The sequence below is a fragment of the Chelonia mydas genome, chromosome 3, assembly GCF_015237465.2.
Source record: "Chelonia mydas isolate rCheMyd1 chromosome 3, rCheMyd1.pri.v2, whole genome shotgun sequence".
Lineage (NCBI taxonomy): Eukaryota > Metazoa > Chordata > Testudines > Cheloniidae > Chelonia > Chelonia mydas.
In genome coordinates this window covers 104,356,961-104,365,199 of record NC_057851.1, presented here as the reverse complement: position 1 = coordinate 104,365,199, position 8,239 = coordinate 104,356,961, and positions in this window count along the sequence as shown.

Genomic DNA, 8,239 nt, shown 5'->3' with positions numbered 1-8,239 from the left:
TAAACTGAAGTTTTTTAAATGTGACTATTGATTTTGGATCACTTTGGTTTTGGAGGCACAACTTGAGACAACGTTAAGTGGCTTGATTTTCAGAAAATGGTGAGCACCTGCCTTCTGAAAATTAGGCCCTTTACCAATGTCTGAAATTGGGCAATCAATAATGGAGGCACACAAAATCATTAGTCACTTTTGAAAATCTTTGCCTGAATGTCACCTATAGCAACTGTGCTGTTCTTTTTGGGAAGGAGTAAAGAGGGTTCTATAGAATCCCCCTAATTCCTCCTACTGCATCAAGTCTCTGTGCTCCTATCTGAGAAAGGCAGGATGTGGCACTTCAACTATGCAAGATGGAGCAGACAGGAGAGGATAGCTCAGGGGGAGAGCTGTGTAAAATATTCTTCTCAAAAAAGAGTTTTTTAAAAATGACATTTGCTTGTTATTGAATTTGTGTTACTGGAACAAATTCACAGCACTTGGCAAGATGGTTTGCAGTGTCTGGAGCCTTTAAGCAAATGTTGGTGTCCACTACCTCTCACTATCTGGGTGCTTGTGAAACAGAAAGAAAAGCCCTTTTTCTCAAAAATCATTGGGCCTGTGACTAGCGAAACCACACAGTGTTATGCAGATAGACTGAGACTCGCGAGCCGCAAGGGGCTCTTTAATGTGTCTCCTGCAGTTCTTTGCAGCACATGATATTAAAACACTGTGATTTAATTATTAATCAAAGTTATCAACCAATCGGGATGCTTTTATTGTGTTGTTAACCAATCACACTAATGTGCCTCTTTTGGGTAATGTTCATCACTAATTTGACTCCTGAACCACTGAGGTCTGAATATCACCGGTCTAATGCATTGAGCATAGGGCTGGGATTGCCCTTAAATAGTTGTGGTGCTAAAGGAGTCTGTTTGCTCCAACCAAGCAAGGTGAATAGTCAAACTCCTCTGTTACTTTCTCTTCCCTTAAAGAGAAAGAATATGACACAGTGCTGCTTGTCAGCATATAAAACCTAAGCAATCAGAAGAAATATCAGAATAAAGAGACAGAAGTTGCAAGCGTTTATTAAATTTAGGATTTTCTCTTTAACTGGATACAGTTAGACATCTTTGTTACAAATAATAAATATAATAGATTTGACAGCTCTGGATTTAGTACTAGAATGTGGCACAATTGAGATAGCAAGTGTTATAACATTGCTTTTGTGCAGGCTCTGGGGTAACACAGAGTATCTTCCACAGCAGTAAGTAATTAACTCAACTGCTTTATAGTGACTCTAAAAATGGAGATATTTTAGTCTAAAAGGAGACACTGTTTGCTGGTTCACTTGTTAAACACACAGAGCCATTTGTCAGTCATGCAGATAGACAATTAAGTCTTAATATAAAGACCTCTCCCTGCTTTTGCTTCTTGATTCATATGTAGTTTATCTGGGGTTTCTGCTATCATCTCTCTTCACTAGGACACAGTACTGCTCACAGAATTCATATCACGGTTTGTTTTTAAAGCAGCAATATGTCAATAAGCTAACTCTGGAGCTCATTGAACTCAGTAGCATTAGAAATTTGTACAGCAGCTGGTCGAGTTAGTAAAAATGAATGGACATCAAGAAGTCCTGTGCAGTTTTTCTACTTTTCTAATTATGTTCTTTAACAACTTTTGTTATCATCAATCTTAGTTGCCATTAGGGATGGGCACGCAAGATAAGTTAAGACCCAACTCAAGCCTTTGCCCAAAGTCAAATAAAAACTGAACCTACAATGCCCCTGAGTATCAAAGAGCTGTTAACTTTTGGTTTTATTGTCTTTCATGGACCTCTCACTACTACTGTGCACCAAGCTAGCCAATAACAAGCCAAAGTTCTTCTACACGAGTGCCCCCTTCCCAAACATGTTTTATTCCTGGGTTTTAGAGTTCAGAGGCTGTAACCACGATAAAGGTTTTTTATATGAACCAACCAGACAAAATGGAAGGCCAGTTCAGAGCACAAACCTAAGGCCCAGACCTTCTTTAATCAAAATCCCTCAGAACTGGATTAAGTCCCCCATTTTCCCTGCCACACCTGAAACTCTCCACTTCTGGTTTCCATAAATTGCTTTTATAGAGCTCCCAGCTTTAACTTTGAGCACTTGATTGGTCTTTATGAGTTCACTAGAAACCCTGCCTGATCACCTACCCTTCAGCTGCTGAAGGGTTAGATCTAGAGTTAACCCTGTCTGCTACGGTGTTCCAGTAGTGCCTCTACTGCAAAGTTGTTTGCATGGAATTTCCAGCAATATCACAAGAAAGCTCTGGAGATCTCTTAAAGCAAAAAACAAAAGAGGTTCTTTTAAGCCAAATAGGTTTGGCTGCATCATCGCCCTGATTTACCAAAGCACTTATGCTCTTGCTTAATTGTAAGTTTGTGAGTAATCCCATCCCTAGTCAACAAAGCTCTTAAGCATGTGCTTAATTTTATGCACACACTTAAGGCTCACAACGTCTAAGAGCTGCCGCACAGAATTTGCATTCCCTAGAGGGGAGGGAGCAGGGGCCTACGGTGCAATAATGCCAACCCCTAGCATTCAAACATTATGAGTCAGACCCCTCCCAAATCATGTGATTGGTTTAAAAATCATGAGATTTTAAAAACAATAATCATGGATCATTTTTATTTGCCTTGAGAGCTTTTAGGATATACTCAGATCATGTGTTCAGCTTTTCTCTACAACCATGCAAAGTAGTGGAACATTAGAAGCCCCCTTACTTCTCTGAGCAGGCTTTCTATTGCGGGAGCCTGCACATGGAGGAAAGTCGTTACTGGGCTGCTACTTCCCAATCCCACACAGTAGGCAAGTAGGGGTAGGGAGTGGGTGGAGCCATGGCTCTTCTTCTCACTCTCCTCCTCCCCCACTTCCCATGTTCTCCAGAGGCCTGGAGCTGGTTCAGAGGGGGAAGTATCAGACTGGGATTCACACAGTCACAGTCTGGACTGTGGGATTACAAACCAGCCCTATGTAACTGTTTTGCTTTAGGTGACAAATATTTTAAAGGCATTCTGAGCTAGGGATAGGCTCTTTGAAGACACTGTGATAAATAAAGACTGTCTAAGAGATCATCAGTTCAGAACTAAAAACTCCACAAAGTGACCTGTCAAGTAATTTCCAAATCAAATGCTGCCACCTCACCATGCTTTGCTGATCTGAGAGCATAGTTACCACCTGGTTTCTACATCTAAGCAGCCTCTTCAGCAGAATGCAAGGAGTCTTTGGTTGTGCACACATCTGTGACTGTAAAGCAGCTTCTCTGACTTAGTTCCAGACCCACAGGCTACTGTGCTGCTGCTAACAGCTCATGTATTAACAGCATAAAATGCCTGCATTGGGAAAGGTTATTATTACATCCTGCATTGTGCACCAAGCTGTTTTGGCTGTTTCCCTGTGTCTCGATACTGTTTGTTTTCATTAACTCACCAGACAAAAATAGACGCATTCATCATAAATTACCACTATCATTTCCCTACATTCTCAGCAAAGAAACAGGGTGCCAGATTCTACATTACTCCACTCTATACAGGAATGGAGTGGAGGGGCAGAGGTGGCCACCTTTGTGCCGTCTCCTATTTTGGGGCAGTCCAGCTCCTGTTACAACTTAACATCGCCTCATAGATTCCAAGGCCAGAAAGGACCATTGTGATCATCTAGTCTGACCTCTTGTATAACACAGGCTACGTAACTTCTCTGAACTAATTCCTAGACATAGACCACATCTTTTAGAAAAACATCCAATCTTGATTAAAAAGTTGTCAGTGATGGAGAATCCACCACGACACTTGCTAAATTGTTCCAATGGTTAATTATTTAGAGCAGATCCACATTGCCCTGGCTAGATAAACAGCTTCCAGGGCTGGGAACTGGGTGAAACCCTGAAATTTAGGACTTGAACACACTACCACTTACATAGGTATAACTTATGTTGCTCAGGGGTGTGAATAAGCCACCCCTGGAATGATGTAAGTTACACCAATCTAAGCGCTGGTGTGGACATCGTGTGTTGGCAGGAGAGCTTTTCCCGCCAACATAGCTACCGCCTCTCCTTGAGGTGATTTTACTATGCCAACGGGAGAGCTCTAATGTAGACTAGCCTTTACTGTGTCTAACATTTTCTATTGTGAAGAATTCTTGCAACCTTTTCGTTGAATAGCACTCACACCTCCACTGCTTGCGGTAGAAACTTTGACATTCACCAGGGAGAACACCACAGGCTACAGAAGTCCCTTTTTTTTTGTCCTATGAAATTCCATTCAACTTTTGCTGAGATATAAACTGTTAAAAAATTATTTCCCTTCTCTGGCTTGTGCTCCTTGGGAAAATTTTGCAGCTTGTCAACTAATAACTGAACAATAACAACTAAACACACCAACGTTCTGAAGGCCAGCTGACTCCGACGTCAAAACAGCAGCACCCTCTGGGAACATCTGGGGGCTGCTGGAGAAGCTATAATAGGTGGGTGGAGAAAGGGAAAAGAAAGCCAGGCTGGGTCCCTCTTCATCAGGCGACCTGGCACATGACTCCAGAGGCCCATTTCCATTCTGGGGGAACCACATTGGAGAGTGGGGGTAGGCGAGAGAGAAAGAGACTGGCCAGGCTGCTCCCTCTGTAAGCTCTCCCACAGACCAGGCATGTGGCCCCACTGGCCCATTCCTACTCCCACTGAGGGCTTCACATGGTGCTTAAAATACTGTAAATACCATGAATACAAGAGTAATATAGCAGTTAGGCTCCTCCATATCACCACTTCAGGCCCAGCAAACTTCCTTAGTGGCCTGGACCCCCTCTGCACATAATATAATTTGTTTTTACCTTTTTCATTTAAAAACACACACCTGGGAAATTACATCCAAAAATTATGCTAAAATAACCTTATTATTGTGCATAATTAAACAGTCAGACACTAGGAAATGCTACATTTATGGTTGCCCATGAACCCCTAATTCTGTTTCCTTGCATGAATGCATCCATCGGATTGCCATTTATTCCATGTCCAGTACAGATGGGAGTGAATTCAGATTGCACAGATAACTGTAAATCTGGCATTTGCTAACTTTTGAGTGCTTCACCTTGCACTAAATTCTGTTCTTTTAATGTATTTTTGGCTGTTACAATTGATATTTATACCACACAGTTCCTTTAGCCATTATTCAAGATTAGGCAAGGTGACTCACAGAAAGACAGCTTGTGTCACAAGAAGTCAAAACATATTCCAGCAAGCTGGCTAATGCCAACAACAGACTCAAATTTCCAAACCAGCTTATACATGACCAGAACTCAGCAGTGACTGCCCAGAAACTCTCACTAGGAGAGGCATTCATTTTAGACCAAATAATACAGACTGAAAGGATCTATTTCCAAGTAATAAAATTATTAAACCCCCAAAAAGGCACATTCACAAAGTGTGGTTCTTCTTGCCTAGAAGAAGGGAGGGGAAGGACACATGGGGAGGAGAGGGAGACCTCTTTTTATACTGACAGCTTTAGTATCAGTGCTTGAACCTTCTGGTCTTTTCGCATGGGCAAATATAGGACACATAGTTTACCAGTATTTGTAATCTCCCTCCTCCGCTTCTCATTTTTGAACTGACTTCAGAACTAATAAAACCAATTCAAATTTCAATGACATTTTGGCCAGGACTAAAAAAGGATGAAAAAAAAATGATTTTTTCTGCCCTGTTTTCTACAAGCTCTAATCAAGAATACATCACTCCAGGTCAATAATGATTTATGGGGAAGCTCTACAGTACCATCTTCCATTAAGAGCATCCATTAGCATTCTGCAGCGTAGTGTGGACCACAGAGTATGTGTGATATGATAACTTCTGTTGAGATATACTGTATCTCTTCAGAGGACAAGGCTTAGAGATGCAATTGGAAACACTGGATAAAATGAAAAGTACATTTTCAAGAGTCTTATTTCTTGGAGAAGACTATGTTGCTCCAGAAAGTCACCTTTCAGTAATTCTTGTTGGATGTAAGGCTGTGTGGGTTCATACAGAACCAGGAATTGATTTCAAACCAGGGTGAGTTTGAGTACTTCTTTGTGTGCATAAATCAGCCCCAGTTCATGAACAGTTTTTGAACCTGGGAACAACATAGACATAAACTTCCAATGCCCTGCACCTTCTATAGTCATTTACACCCCTGCCTAGTGAGTGTAAAATGTTACTTCTGGTGTCAATGAGTGGAGAATTCTGATTTTGTAACACTGTGCACACCCTTTGCACAGGTGCTAAAGTGGTAGCTACCCTCTTGGCCAGTGCACTAGGGATGAACCAGGGACCTCCAGAGCTAAAAGTATGAGCTGCTTCAAGTGGAACTGAAGAGCCAAGCCTCTGTAGCTGGGGGCTGTAACAACTCATCTCCTGTGTGAATTGACACTGAATGCATCCGATGAAGTGAGCTGTAGCTCACGAAAGCTTATGCTCAAATAAATTTGTTAGTCTCTAAGGTGCCACAAGTACTCCTTTTCTTTTTGCGAATACAGACTAACACGGCTGCTACTCTGAAAACTGACACAGAAGGGGGACTCATAACACACATTCACCTGTGGGCTACCCATATTATGCAAGAGACCAGGCTGAGGAATCAGGCTGTATGCCAAAAATAAAAGATAAACGGATAACAACCTACTGATTTAATAATTATATATATAAACAAAGCAGGGGTGACATAACAAGACAAATATATCCACTGGAACCATAGCAAATATTGTATGTGAAGGCAAAGATTTATGTAAATATCAGTACAAAAGAATGATCACATTTAAAAATCTCTAAGGTTCATCCCTGTGGTTGCACTAGGGATTTTCAAAAGTCAAGTATTTTAGTGCCCTGGGCCATAGTAAATGTCTGACCAATTTTGTTTACTGCCATAGCAGTTAAAATGATGGATTTCTCTCTATACAGTTAATCTAATGAGGTTTTAATCTCTATCTTTTTTTAAATTGAGTTTATTGTTTATAGCATGCTGAGAGAAAAATGCTGCAAGAAATACTGAGTCCACTGCCTATCATGCTGATCAACGTTGTCTCATTACATTCCCCTGTTGGTTTTGCTGTGTCCATCTGTTGTCTCCTGTCTGATACTTAGATTGTAATCTCCTTGGAGGAGGGAGTGTCTTTTTGTTCTGTTTGTACAGGGCCTAGCAGAATGGGATCCTGATCCACGGTTAGAGGTCCCAAGAACTATGGTAATACAAATAATTAGTAATAATAAGAAGAGGGATTCCTGAGTAGACAGTGCAGATGAAAAGGATGAAGCTCAACAGTAACTTTTATTATGGACGATTTTAGTTTAAAACATTCATTCTCTGTTTTCCTGCACTTGTGTAACTGACCTCTGTTAGTCATTGTCCCAAGCCTCTAGAAAGTTCTGGTTATGGATATAAATACAATATTCTATAGAGAAGCAGTATGGTCCAGTGCATAGGATGCTGGACTTGGAGTCATAACCCGGAGGGACTATTTCAGGCTTTGTCATGTGACCTTAGGAAAGTGACTTCACTGCTCAGTGCCTCTGTTTCATTTCACTGTCTTTGTTTTATCTATTTAGTTTGCGAACTCCCTGGGGGACAGGGACTGTCTCTTACTATATGTAAGGAGAGTACATAGTACAACGAAGCCCCAGTGGGGGCCCTCTAGGCTCTTCTGAAATACTAAATAAATAAATGGTACCTACTTCTGAATTCTGCGATTAATATTATGAGACAGATGTTTTCATTGCATCCTACTCCAAGTGTGCATTTTCTGAATGTATTTTACTCTGTAAAAGTTGGTCTGCAGAATGCTTACATTTTGGGTATTTGATGGCTCCCACTGGTCTAATATTCATGTCAATACCACAGTGAGGCGTGTGAGCCAGAATTTTACTGGCCTTGCAGTTTATTTCTACGAGAATATTTTATAAACTCAGATTTATCGTCTGCTGTACTTATCAGAGAGTGGATGCACTATTAACTCATACACGTTGCTTTACTTTGTTCTTTTCCAATGTGAAATAGCCTCATGTATTTTTCTAGTTGTACTTCCTATATTTAATCTCGTTAAGCAGTTTGGGTTGAGACTTTTTAAAAGGAACAGTGCCGGCCTGAACAATGTGCCTTACTCTTGATCTGGAAGAGTATCTCTGGGCTGTAGAGTCATGGCCATTCAGTCCTTGTCTTCTCTGATGAGAGAGGCAACCAGTGTGGTGCATAGTTTTCAGATATCTT